The following is a 14,606-nucleotide window of genomic DNA, read 5'->3' as shown; positions in this document are numbered from 1 at the left end:
AGCCTGCCTCTCCCTCCCTCCCCTGGACAGACAGAGCATCACCCTTCTTACCATCACCCTTTGCACACAGCTCACTATAGGATGTTGCCACACACTGAAATGGATGTGTCTGCTTATGTGTCCGTCCTAAGCATCAGTCTGTAAGCTCCTTAAAGAGCAAGAATTAGAAGCTCTGTCTTCTGTAGAGACAGCGCTGGGCAGAACTGATGGTCAATCAATGATTTACTGAATGAATGGATGAAGACTTAGGCAAAACACCTAGCTCCCTGCATGGTTGTGGCAGACACTGTGGATTGGTTAAAGTTATACCATTTTCAACCTTCCCCACTCACATGTTCCCACCATAGAGACCCCAGCTGTTAGGGAGTTTAGGAAAGCCCTGTCACCCAGTCTTGGCCAATGAGAAATTGAAGGAAGTCTCTTGGGGGTACGTGTGTTTCTTTTACGTGTCCTCAGGCATCCTAATTGGATCTTGACACAGGGTATTCAACTCTAAAGGCTGATTCCCCTTGACCCAGCCTCATGGGTTGACATAATGAGCAAAGTGTGGTCTTGGAAGTCAGACAAAAGAGGTTTTGAATTTAATCTCCATTACTGTGTGTCCCACAATCAACATGGTGTAGACTACTGACCTGGAAGGTGGATGGACTGGGTTCAAGTGCTTTTTAAAGTTGTTTGACCTTGGACAAAAAAACCCTCATCTTCCAGTGTCTTAGTTTCTTCGTCTGTAAAATCAGAATAGTAATAGTACCTACCTCATAGGGTTAAGGTTAATGAATATTCATAGGTTAATGAATATAAGGTACTTAGAAGAGAGTGTGACACACACCTAGGACTGTGTGACGTCAACACTGTTTTTATTAAGAATACTAGTTGTGTAACTTTAGGCAATTTTATGTGCTCTCTGAGATTTGATGTGCACATCTATACAATGGGAGTTAGAAGTGTCTGCTTGGCAGGTTGTGGCTAGGATGGTAATTCATGCACTTAGAGCACCAGAGGCGGCACATGGCATGAGGCCACAGCTGGGCAAAGAAAGAAGATAGACTGTGCCGAACTCTGGACCTGGTGTGTCTGGGGATGTCTGGACCGATAGTGCCTCACCTTTACTCCCTGGTACCCTCCTCCCTTCCTACCGCCACGAAAGAGAGGTCCCTCCTGGGTGAGGCCAATGGCTGCCCCTGAGCTCTGAACCCCTTCCCTCTTCTCAGGGACCTTGTGCTATTGATTCAGCCCCTGTCCCTTCAGCCTTTTCCTCTCCACTCACTCCTCTCCAAGAACATTTTAAATGGGCTCCTGTCTCTTTCACCTTAGAACAAACACCACTTCATTAAAAAAAAAAAAAAATCAGCTTTAATCCAACTCTCCCCCTAGTGCCATTCTTTTTCTTTCCATCTTTTCACAGTCAAACTCCTTACCGTATTTGTCTACACAACAAATCTGTCTCCTTCCTCACCTCCCACTCACTCCTCCTGATGGTGCAGCCTTTAAAAAGTAGGTTGAATATTTGGAGTCTAGAAGAAGCAAGGTATAAAAGACACAAGGGCAGGCAGGTGTGGTTTCCAACCTGAAAAGGGGGCCTAGAGAGAAGGTCTAGAAAGAAGAGGAGGTGATAGAGACTCTGGTGACCTTGGCCACTGCTGACCTTCAGTGCCTGATATGCAATCCAGTCTCATGTGTTGGGCAAAACCCACGGTCCTCTAGGCTCATTACCCACACGCACGCAGCTCCCTCCCACATTACGAGCCCTTTCCTGGTAGCACCTAAGTTCTAATCAAGCCTAGTCCAGACAGCCCCAAGACTTCTGTGCCTTTCCAATTCATGTCCATTACTGTGTGTCCCACAATCAACGCGTTGCGGATTACTGACCTGGAAGTTGGATGGACTGGGTTCAAGTGCTTTTTAAAGTTGGTTGATCTTGGGCAAAAAAACCTCATCTTCCAGTGCAACTGCTGGGGCTTCACTGAATTCTAAGCAATGCCAAAAAGAGAATAGTAAGAAGGTAAAATTTATATGTGGATGTAAGTTTTAAGATCTTTCCCGTGTCTTTCCTTTCTCCTGTTTCAACATCATCCATAATCAACAGAGGCCAGGGGCATGTGCTGTCGACCTGACTCTGTTGTTGCCCACCTGGGAAATCACATAGGAGCATCTGAACTGCCTTGCCTGACAGACCCAGAAGATTGGAGCTAGCGTTTGTGAAGCAAACACATCAAAGCTCTGTCACATCCAAGAGCTCATTGGATTTTCTTAACGGATATATGAGTGAGGGGCCCTTGCCAGCCCCAATTTCAAAGAGACCAAGGTTCAGAGAGTATCAGGGTCAGTGGCATCTACCATTTGTAGGACTTGCCGTGGGCCAGGCCCTGACCTGGCTAAGCACTTTGAAGACATTATCTCACTTGGTCCTTGTGGCTGCAGCCTTATACACAGGCCTTATTGTCCCTTTTACACATTAAAAAGTTAGGATTTGGTAGACACAAGGCTGACTCTGCTACTTCCTGATTAGATGGGTGACATTGGGTGACCTTCTTAAGCTCTGTGGGCTACAGTTTACCATCTAGAAAATATCAGGGCTAGATTGAATGGGCTAAAATCCATTCCAAATTGAACTCTCTTGGGCGTAATACTTGCCAGTCATCTCCTCCTAACTCCCAACTGTTAGTGTCAGCTCTGGATATTGGAGCAACATTAAAGAAGTTATTTCAGTTTTAGGAATGGAACTAAAGTGGGTGGAGGAAGAACTGTATGGTCTGTAACTGCCATTCTGTTCATTTTTCACTAGGTTGTTCTTGTGGGTTTCTTAGAACACTTTCCACATTCTTCTAGATTTTAAAACCTAGGATGTTGGAATCAGACAGATGACCCAGATTCAGTATTGGTTCACAGCATTTGCTAGTTGTATGATCTTGAGAAGTTCACTGACATTTCTGAGCCTCTGTTCTCTCATCTGTAAGAGGAGGTGCTCCCAGGATTGTTGAGAAGATTAGCAGGAAGGAGGGCATGAAGCTGCTCGACACGTAGTAGGTGCTCAGTAAATGGTTGTGATGATTATTTACTTTATTATTTTGAATTTTATTTTATTTATTTTTTTATACAGCAGGTTCTTATTAGTCATCCATTTTATACACATCAGTGTATACATGTCAATCCCAATCTCCCAATTCATCCCCCAACCCCCCCACCCCCCACTGCTTTCCCCCTTTGGTGTCCATACGTTTGTTCTCTACATCTGTGTCTCAATTTCTGCCATGCAAATCAGTTCATCTGTACCATTTTTCTGGGTTCCACATATATGAGTTAATATACGGTATTTGTTTTTCTCTTTCTGACTTACTTCACTCTGTATGACAGTCTCTAGATCCATCCACGTCTCTACAAATGACCCAATTTTGTTCCTTTTTATGGCTGAGTAATATTCCATTGTATATATGTACCACAACTTCTTTATCCTTTCGTCTGTCAATGGGCATTTAGGTTGCTTCTATGTCCTGGCTCTTGTAAATAGTGCTGCAATGAACACTGAGGTGCATGTGCCCTTTTGAATTATGGTTTTCTCTGGGTATATGCCCAGTAATGGGATTGCTGGATCATATGGTAATTCTATTTTTAGTTTTTTAAGGAACCTCCATACTGTTCTCCATAGTGGCTGTATCAATTTACATTCCCGACAGCAGTGCAAGAGGGTTCCTTTTTCTCCACACCCTCTCCAGCATTTGTTGTTTGTACATTTTCTGATGATGCCCATTCTAACTGGTGTGAGGTGATACCTCATTGTAGTTTTGATTTGCATTTCTCTAATAATTAGTGATGTTGAGCAGCTTTTCATGTGCTTCTTGGCCATCTGCATGTCTTCTTTGGAGAAATGTCTATTTAGGTCTTCTGCCCATTTGTGGACTGGGTTGTTTGTTTTTTTAATATTGAGCTGCATGAGCTGTTTATATATTTTGGAGATTAAACCTTTGTCCGTTGCTTTGTTTGCAAATATTTTCTCCCATTCTGAGGGTTGTCTATTTGTCTTGTTTGTAGTTTCCTTTGCTGTGCAAAAGCTTTTAAGTTTCATTAGGTCCCATTTGTTTATTTTTGTTTTTATTTCCATTACTCTAGGAGATGGATCAAAAAAGATCTCGTTGTGATTTATGCCAGAGCGTGTTCTTCCTATGTTTGCTTCTATGAGTTTTACAGTGTCCATTCTTACATTTAGGTCTCTAAACCATTTTGAGTTTATTTTTGTGTATGGTGTTAGGGAGTGTTGTAATTTCATTCTTTTACATGTAGCTGTTCAGTTTTCCCAGCACCACTTATTGAAGAGACTGTCTTTTCTCCATTTTATATCCTTGCCTACTTTGTCATTGATTAGCTGACCATAGGTGCGTGGGTTTATCTCTGGGCTTTCTATCTTGTTCCATTGATCTATATTTCTATTTTTTGTGCCAGTACCATATTGTCTTGATTATGTAGCTTTGTAGTATAGTCTGAAGTCAGGGAGTCTGATTCCTCCAGCTCCATTTTTTTTTCCCTCAAGACCACTTTGGCTATTCAGGGTCTTTTGTGTCTCCATACAAATTTTAACATTTTTTGTTCTAGCTCTGTAAAAAATGCCATTGGTAATTTGATAGGGATTGCACTGAATCTGTAGATTGCTTTGGGTAGTATAGTCATTTTCACAATATTGATTCTTCCAATCCAAGAACATGGTATATCTCTCCATCTGTTGGTATCATCTTTAATTTCTTTCATCAGTGTCTTATAGTTTTCTGCATACAGGTCTTTTGTCTCCCTAGGTAGGTTTATTCCTAGGTATTTTATTCTTTTTGTTGCAATGATAAATGGGAGTGTTTCCTTAATTTCTGTTTCAGATTTTTCATCATCAATGTATAGGCATGCAAGAGATTTCTGTGCATTAATTTTGTATCCTGCAACTTTACCAAATTCATTGATTAGCTTTAGTAGTTTTCTGGTGACATCTTTAGGATTCTCTGTGTATAGTATCATGTCATCTGCAAAGAGTGAAAGTTTTACTTTTTCTTTTCCAATTTGTATTCCTTTTATTTCTTTTTCTTCTCTGATTGCCGTGGCTAGGACTTCGAAACTATTCTGAATAACAGTGGTGGGAGTGGACATCTTTGTCTTGTTCCTGATCTTAGAGGAAATGGTTTCAGTTTTTCACTATTGAGAATGATGTTTGCTGTGGGTTCGTTGTATATGGCCTATATTATGTTGAGGTAGGTTCCCTCTATGCCCACTTTCTGGAGAGTTTTTACCATAAATCGGTGTTGAATTTTGTCAAAAGCTTTTTCTGCATCTATTGAGATGATCATATAGTTTTTATTGTTCAATTTGTTAATATGGTACATCACATTGATTGATTTGCGTATATTGAAGAATCCTTGCATCCCTGGGATAAATCCCATTTGATCATGGTGTATGATCCTTTTAATGTGTTGTTGGAGTCTGTTTGCTAGTGTTTGGTTGAGGATTTTTTTTTTTTTTTTTTTTTTTTTTTTGCGTTACGTGGGCCTCTCACTGTTGTGGCCTCTCCCGTTGCGGAGCACAGGCTCTGGACGCGCAGGCTCAGCGGCCATGGCTCACCGGCCCAGCCGCTCCGCGGCATGTGGGATCTTCCCAGACCAGGGCATGAACCTGTGTCCCCTGCATCAGTAGGCGGACTCTCAACCACTGCGCCACCAGGGAAGCCCTGGTTGAGGTTTTTTGCATCTATATTCATCAGTGATATTGGTCTGTAATTTTTTTGTGTGTGACACCTTTGTCTGGTTTTGGTATCAGGGTGATGGTGGCCTCAAAGAATGAGTTTGGGTGTATTCCTTCCTCAGCAATTTTTTGGAAGAGTTTTAGAAGGATGGGTGTTATCTCTTGTCTAACTGATAGAATTCACCTGAGACGTCATCTGATCTTGCATTTTTGTTTGTTGGAAGACTTTTAATCACAGTTTCAATTTCATTACTTGTGATTGATCTGTTCATATTTTCTATTTCATCCTGGTTCAGTCTTGGAAGTTTATACCTTTCTAAGCATTTGTCCATTTCTTCCAGGTTGTCCATTTTATCGGCATAGAGTTGCTTGTAGTAGTAGTCTTAGGATGCTTTGTATTTCTCTGGTGTCTGTTGTAACTTCTCCTTTTTCATTTCTAATTATATTGATCTGAGTCCTCTTCCTCTTTTTCTTGATGAGTCTGGCTAATGGTTTATCAATTTTGTTTATCTCCTCAAAGAACCAGCTTTTACCTTTATTGATCTTTGCTATTGTTTTCTTTGTTTCTATTTCATTTATTTCTGCTCTGATCTTTATGATTTCTTTCCTTCTACTAACTTTGGGTTTTATTTGTTCTTCTTTCTCTAGTTCCTTTAGGTGTAAGGTTAGATTGTTTATTTGAGATGTTTGTTGTTTCCTGAGGTAGGATTGTATTGCTATAAACTTCCCTCTTAGGACTGCTTTTGCTTCATCCCATAGGTTTTGGATCATCATGTTTTCATTGTCATTTGTCTCTAGGTATTTTTTTGATTTCCTCTTTGATTTCTTCAGTGATCTCTTGGTTATTTAGTAACATATTGTTTAGCCTCCATGTGTCTGTGGTTTTTACGTTTTTTTCCCTGTAATTGATTTCTAATCTCATAGCATTGTGGTTAGAATAGATGCTTGATATGATTTCAATTTTCTTAAACTTACTGAGGCTTGTTTTGTGAACCAGATGTGATCTATCCTGGAGAACGCTCTGTGCCCATTTGAGAAGAAACTGTGATATCTGCTGTTTTTGGATGGAATGTCCTATAAGTATCAATTAAATCTGTCTGGTCTACTGTGTCATTTAAAGCTTGTGTTTCCTTATTAATTTTCTGTTTGGATGATCTGTCCACTGGTGTAAGTGAGTTGTTAAAATCCCCCACTATTATTGTGTCACTGTCGATTTCCTCTTTTATAGCTGTTAGCTGTTGCCTTATGTATTGAGGTGCTCCAATGTTGGGTGCATATATATTTATAATTGTTATATCTTCTTCTTGGATTGATCCCTTGATATTATGTAGTGTCCTTCCTTGTCTCTTGTAACATTCTTTATTTTAAAGTCTATTTTATCTGATATGAGTATTGCTACTCCAGCTTTCTTTTGATTTCCATTTGCATGGAATATCTTTTTCCATCTCCTCACTTTCAGTCTGTATGTGTCCCTAGGTCTGAAGTGGGTCTCCTGTAGACAGCATATATATGGGTCTTGTTTTTGTATCCATTCAGCGATCCTGTGTCTTTTGGTTGGAGCATTTAATCCATTCACATTTAAGGTAATTATCGATATGTATGTTCCTATGACCATTTTCTTAATTGTTTTGGGTTTGTTTTTGTAAGTCCTTTTCTTCTATTGTGTTTCTCACTTAGAGAAGTTCCTTTAGCATTTGCTGTAGAGCTGGTTTGGTGGTGTTGAATTCTCTTAGCTTTTGCTTGTCTGTATAGCTTTTGATTTCTCCATCGAATCTGAATGAGATCCTTGCTGGGTAGAGTAATCTTGGTTGTAGGTTCTTCCCTTTCATCACTTTAAATATGTCATGCCACTCGCTTCTGGCTTGTAGAGTTTCTGCTGAGAAATCAGCTCTTAACCTTTTGGGAGTTCCCTTGTATGTTATTTGTCATTTTTCCCTTGATGCTTTCAATACATTTTCTTTGTCTTTAATTTTTGCCAATTTGATTACTGTGTGTCTTTGTGTGCTTCTCCTTTGGTTTATCTTGCCTGGGACTCTCTGTGTTTCCTGGACTTGGGTAGCTATTTCCTTTCCCATGTTAGGGAAGTTGTTGACTATAATCTCTTCAAATATTTTCTCAGGTCCTTCTCTTTCTTCTCCTTCTGGGACGCCTGTAATGTGAATATTGTTGCCTTTAATGTTGTCCCAGAGGTCTCTTAGGCTGTCTTCATTTCTTTTCATTCATTTTTCTTTATTCTGTTCTGCAGCAGTGAATTCCACCATTCTGTCTTCCGGGTCACTTATTCGTTCTTCTGCCTCAGTTATTCTGCTATTGATTTCTTCTAGTGTAGTTTTCATTTCAGTTATTGTATTGTTCATCTCTGTTTGTTTTTCTTTAATTCTTCTAGGTCTTTGTTAAACATTTCTTGCATCTTCTTGTTCTTTGCCTCCATTCTTTCTCCGAGGTCCTGGATCATCTTCACTTTCATTATTCTGAATTCTTTTTCTGGAAGGTTGCCTACCTCCACTTCATTTAGTTGTTTTTCTGGGGTTTTATCTTGTTGCTTCATCTGGTACATAACCCTCTGCCTTTTCATCTTGTCTAGCTTTCTGTGAATGTGGTTTTTTTTCCACAGGCTGCAATACTGTAGTTCTTCTTGCTTCTGCTGTCTGCTCTCTGGTGGATGAGGCTTTCTCCAGATTGGGGCTTTTAGTGAAGGTTTTCTGATCTGCTAGTGTTGGAGAGTCTGCTGCAGAGGCGGGGGGTGGCTGTGTCTCACTGTAAGGACAAGGACACTGGCAGCAGAAGTTCTGGGAAGTACTCCTTGGCGTGAACCCTCCCAGAGTCCACCATTAGCCCCACTAAAGAGCCTGGGTAGGCTCCAGTGTTGGGTCACCTCAGGCCAAACAACCTGATTATTTGCTTTAAAAATGTTTAATCTGGTGCACAATCAAGTGACATGTGGAAGATGCCAGGAAATGCTTACAGGTTTCAAATTTGGGATCTGCACCATGCGCTGAGCGGGTGGTTTTGAGCAGGAGGCCTGGGGAGTGACAGCAGGGGAGGGAGTGATGCTGAAATGATAATATTAGAGTCCACAGAATAACTCCCAGCTGCCAGGTCACACAACTTGAGAACTGCTTCAGAGCTGTCAACTCTTCCATGCCGTTGCTAAGAGACTGGGCTGGGGGTTGGGGGAGGTACTCATGCCTCTAATTAAAGGGAGGGGAAAAAAACAAAGAGATGAGCTTTTGGTTTCCATTTGCATGGAATATCTTTTTCCATCTCCTCACTTTCAGTCTCACTTTCAGTGAGATTTTGGAAATGATTTTATGGACTCCTATTCACCGAATGCTAGAGACTTTGAAGATGGTCCACACATTAAAGAAGTATGTGTTCAGTCCCGACTGTGTGCCAGGGATGGCTCTGGGCTCTGGAGAGACAGTGATGGACCAAGTACCCGACCTCATAAAGCTTCTATTGCAGTCAGGCTTCTCCTTTACAGTCAGAGGACTGCTGGAGGTGCCGGGAGCTGAGTCACATGCCTAAGGTCTCAAGGCCACCTCCTGGGAGAGTTGTCCTTAGAATCTGGGCTTCCCAAATCCTAGATCACGACTTTTTCCATCTACTACATTTTACAAACGAGATTCATCTGCATCAGATTTTAATGTTAACTGAGAATTTAGCACTTCAGCTAGATAAATAAAGGTCCTCACTGGAGAGATTTCTGGAAACGAGTCCAAAAATTTAATGTTTATTTAATTTCAAGTGTCCCACTGAGAAATGTTGTATTTATTCTTAATTCCTGTCCTGCATTATTACACCCAGTTGAATGAGGTTGGAGGTATGAATGGAGGTAGTAGGATAAAATGAGAGGGAAGATTTGGGCATCTCATAACTGCTGAAACTTAGCAAGACAGGGACGTCCAGAGGTCTGGGTCCAGAATCAGTTCCTGTCCCTTCCTACCTGTGACTTTCACCTTTCTGAGCCTCAGTTTCACCAGTTGTAAAAAGAAAGATTGGATTAGAATGGTCTCGAAATTCTTCTCCAGCTTTGAATTCTAAAATAAATCACCCAACAATGTCACTCAGCCCCAAAGGACCCAAGGTGTAATTCCAGAAGGCTGCTGTGTTCCAGGGATGGAGTCTTGAGCAGTAATCAGCCCTTCCTCTGCGCCCATGTCCTGCAGCATCAGTCCCATGTGCCTAGTGAGCAGCTGTTTCCGTGTCCATACCTGAGATATTTGTGCCCTCAGAGGACAAGGACTGTGTCCCATTCACTCGTGCATCTTTCCCCAGGACCCAGTGGCATACCAGGCAATGAGAGGCATTTCATACATGTTTTTAGAAGTGTCTTTAGTTGAAAAGAAGCAGATTTACAAAGGAATTTTGAACAAAAACTGTGGAAAAGGAGAAGCACTTCCAAAGGTTGCTGGGACATAAACTTGGACTCCAGACCTAGCTAGTAAGTGACAGGGCAGACTTTCAAACCCCAGGACTGCCTGACTTCTAAGCCTGTGTCCTCCCCCTTCCCCATCCTTGCACACATTCACTCACTTATTCAAAATGGTAGCTCAGTGTCATTTGAGGTTAAGTGTATAAGCTCGGGAGCCAGGCTCTCTGGGTTCAAATCTAAACTTCTCCACTTGATGCTGTGTCACTCTGAGCAGGTATATTCACCTTGTCATACCTCTATTTCTTCATCTGTAAAGCAGGGATAATAATGGTACCTCCCTCCAAGGACTGTTGAAGGAAAATATGTGAGATGATGCACATAAAACATGTAGCATAAAGGCTGGTATTTAATAAGTGGTTACTGAGTGCTAAATGCTATTGTTGCTGATTCTGTTGTTGTTGTTATTATGATTATTACTACCAGTAGTAGTAGTAGTACCTGCCACACACTGGGCCGGTAGTAGTAGTAATAGCAGTACTATTTGCCACGCACTGAACCAGTAGTAGTCGTCGGAGGAGGAGCAGAAGCAGCAGTAGTAGTAGCAGCAGCAGATTTGCCCTGCAGTGGGCCAGTAGTAGTAGCAGTAGCAGTAGCAGCAATAGCAGTTGTAGTAGTAGATTTGCCATGCACTGGGCTAGTAGTATTGATAGTAGTAGTAGCAGTAGTAGCAGCAGCAGCAGTAGTAGTAATAAGAGTAGTATTTGCCATGCACTGAGCTAGTAGTAGTAGTAGTAGTAGTAGCAGCAGCAGCAGCAGTAGTAGTAGCAGCAGCAGTAGTGGTAATAGTAGTAGTATTTGCCATGCACTGGGCTAATAGTAGCAGTAGCAGCTGCAGTAGAAGTGGCAGCAGCAGTAGTAGCAGCAGCAGCAGCAGCAGCAGCAGCAGTAGTATTTGCTCTGCACTACGAGCTGGGTGACAAGCAGACACAGACTTTTTTCCCATAGAATTCCCGGCCTATATTGCTCTAACTCATTAGAGATCAGAGATGGGCCTCTGACTCACAAACTAAAGTGATCAGATTGGTCTTGGTGAGAGTCACTTTGTACGGGAACCCAGCTGGAGGAAAAACCATCCAGATCTTCATGAATGCCAGTAGAAAAGGAGGGAGAGGCAGCAACACTGCCCAGCTATAAAGTGTTATGTGCTAAGGGGGCAATCTTTTATATAATGATAACATCTTCAGTCTATCTCCATCTCTATGAAGAAATCTGAGCTGATGGGGATTTTACAACAAAAATTAGATTTTTACAATAATCTAAGTTCAACCTCTCAACCATAAAATAAAACCATGTCAGCGGTAGAAGGAGTCTTTATTGATAAGTCCACCGTTTTACAAATGAATAACTAGAGGCTAGAGGTGACCACCCGGATGTTCCCTACCCCCCCCAGTCTGGTTGCTGGTGGGTGGTGGCGTCAGATGGAGGTCCAGCTCCATCCTCCCCATGGGGCTCTGTGCATGACAGGATCCCCGAGAGCAGTTGTAGGTTACTTGTGACTTGCTCAAGGTCACACATTTGAAAAGCAACCATGTTGAGACATCTTCCTCTCTCCCTTTCTTTCTTTCATTCAACACTTCACAGGGATGTCTGGTTCCAAGCTGGGATGCTGTACACGGGTAGCTTTCAATACAAATCTATCAGAACAAAAGGAATTTTGAAGTAGCTAAGAGCATGGGAGACTGACAGACATGGGTTCCCATGCCACTGGACCACTGACTACTGATGTGATCTCTGAAGATCAGTTTGTGTAAAGTGGAGGGGACAACTCCTCCCTCCTAGGCTGTTTCTGTGTGGTCATTTGAAGGTTTTATGATTAACCTAAATTAGAGGCAGGATGGGAGTTTCTAACATACCGAGTCTCCCATTGTCCTGCCTGATCTGCTGTTCGGAGCAATGGGTTCTTTTCCTGCCTTATCTCTTTGGAAATGCCGTGCTTGGCCTAGATAACATATAGCCTTCTGTGTGTGCGGCATGAGTTTGCATTCTCCACCAGATCTGCGGTATGTGTTTTTCAACCTACTGAATAGACAGGCCCATTCATCACATGAATCAGTTTGTGCCAGTTTGTATTTTTGCCCTTAAGTGCTGCTGCAGCCCAAGCTAAGGCTGGGTCCTTGTGGTTCTCCAATTCATGATGGCTGCCTGCCAGCGTCATAAACCTTTCCTGGGGCTGGCATGAGTTTCAGCCAGCAGAGTCTGCACAGAGACACAGGGGAATGTCTTCCGGTGCGAATTGGCTGTAAGTCACGACACCACGATGCACTGGATGGAGAGCTGGCAGATGCCATCCGCAGATGCCCGTCAGAAACTCCGGCTGTTTTGCAGCCTGGAGAAAAGCTGGGAGTTATGGGGCCCTAGAGGCAGCACCTTTGCTTTCTGAAAAGGAAGCTATAGTGCTGTGGGCTCCATCACGTGTACAATGGCTGTGTCCAGACCCGAATGCCCCTCTCATTACTCACCAGAAATGAGTATGAACACTTCACACAGGAAGATGACTCGCTCCTCTGACAAGATTCAGAGAGCCATTCCAAGGAAATGATTTGCAGTGTTTAAATATTCTGTTTCTTAGTCTGCTTTTCCTCTGTTGAATCTGTTGCTAATTGATCTGGTTGTAGCATCCTTTGAACACCTTGGAGGATTTTTAATTGGTACTCACGCCAGTTATAAAACTTCAAGGGTAATTCCTGCTCCCTTGATGTTTCTGCAGCATTTGCTGTGGAGTGGATGGGTTTGTCATAGCAGTGGGAAATAACAAAATGAGCATGTTGCTTTTATAATTGGAGATGAACAAAAATAACAAAAAATAACAGCTCACAGTTGTCACAGGTCAGGCTTGAGTATGAGGCATTATGGAAGCCTAGCATGCCTGAATGAACAGAAGGATGAAACTGGGATAAGGCAGGGTAGGGGGTCAACCTAGGCCCCACTGAAGTCAGCTTAAGAGCAAGGCCACCTAGGAGACCCAACACAGTAGCCAAGGCAATGGGTTAGTTTGCCTATTCTCAAAGGTGGATGTGTCTGGAGTGGGAACTCCTGTTTGCATTCTCCAGAACCAGGTAGGGATTTGCCACCTTTGCGGAAGATCTGTCCACATGCAGGAAGTGTCCTACCAGCAAGGACAGACTCCGGAACCCAGCCCCCAAGGGAAAGGAGCTGAGAAAAGTCAGGCATGGTTCCTGGCCACCAACGAATGGGCTGGGACACCAGAAGGCTCTGGGCTCAGGGAAGAGGCACTTAGACAGAAGCTAGTCTTACAGGATTGGGGAAAGCAGCATGGCATCATGGGGAGCACCTGACTTTGGACTTCTGGGACTATCATTTCGAATCTCAGTTTTGGTACCTACTAGACGTGTGATCCCGGGTGGGTCACTTCACTTCTTGGGGCATATCTGCAAAATCATTCCTACAGAGGCAGTGCAGTAACCAAGATCCTAGTCAGACAGACTTGGGTTCCAGGCCCTGATTCATCACTTATAAACCATAAGTACCTTAGCTTCTGTATTTACCTTCTGTAAGTCTCAGTCTCCCCATCTGTAGAAAGGGGCTAAGAGCATCTCCTCTTATCTCATAGATCTGGTGTGAGGATTAATTGAAACAATGCAGGTAAAACACTTAGCATTAGGCTCAGAACATAGAAAGCACTCCATGAGTCTTAGCTGTTACTTGGTCCTGGGATGTCGGGTCCTGGTTGGGTTGGCAGTGAAGGCACAGGAAATGGGGCTTTGTGGTATGTGTTTGGATGGTGGTGGCAGTTTAGGGGATACCCCTGGAGGTCACCATAGTTTTCCAGGCAGCCTGATCTTGGCGTCATGCACTAGATGAGGTGGTGCTTCGTCCTGGCTAAGTTACCAGATTCCTGGTCTGAGAACATCTTCTAAGCCCTGCTTGATGGGCTGAGGGGACGTTGAGGTGACCTTTGCCAGATAGGCTTGCCTCAAGGACTGGGGTCTCCAAACCGGATGGGCAGGGCTGAGGCTGACAGATGTACAGCTCAGAGGGCGTTTTCCCAAACACGATCTCCTTTAATTTGATTCCTGTAGCTTGCATCCCCAACATTCTCCCTACTTGAAGAAACAGATGTCCTGCGAGGCTCCCCAGGTGGGAGTCAGTGCAGTGCAGGCTCTGAACCTGAGGCCAAGCCCCGCTCCCACCCTGCGGCCACAACACTGGGTGCCGGCCCCAACCTCAGTCATCGCAGAGGCCTGCTCTGTGCTCAGTACCGTAGGGGAGGCCAAAAGCATGGGCCCTGTTTCTGCCCTTACATGGGTGGTAATAATAATCCTGGGGATGTAACAACAGTTACTGTGTATTCAATACTCACTAAAGGTGTTAGGCGCTTTACATATGCGATCTTACCTTTTCCAAAGAAAAACCCTGTAAATAGGATTTATTGCATCCATTTTATAGACGCGGAAAGGAAGGTTTAGTGAGGTTTTCCAGGATACACACAGCTAGAGAA

Source organism: Globicephala melas, chromosome 1 (genome assembly GCF_963455315.2).
Source record: "Globicephala melas chromosome 1, mGloMel1.2, whole genome shotgun sequence".
NCBI classification, from domain to species: Eukaryota; Metazoa; Chordata; class Mammalia; order Artiodactyla; family Delphinidae; genus Globicephala; species Globicephala melas.
This window is presented reverse-complemented; position numbering follows the sequence as displayed.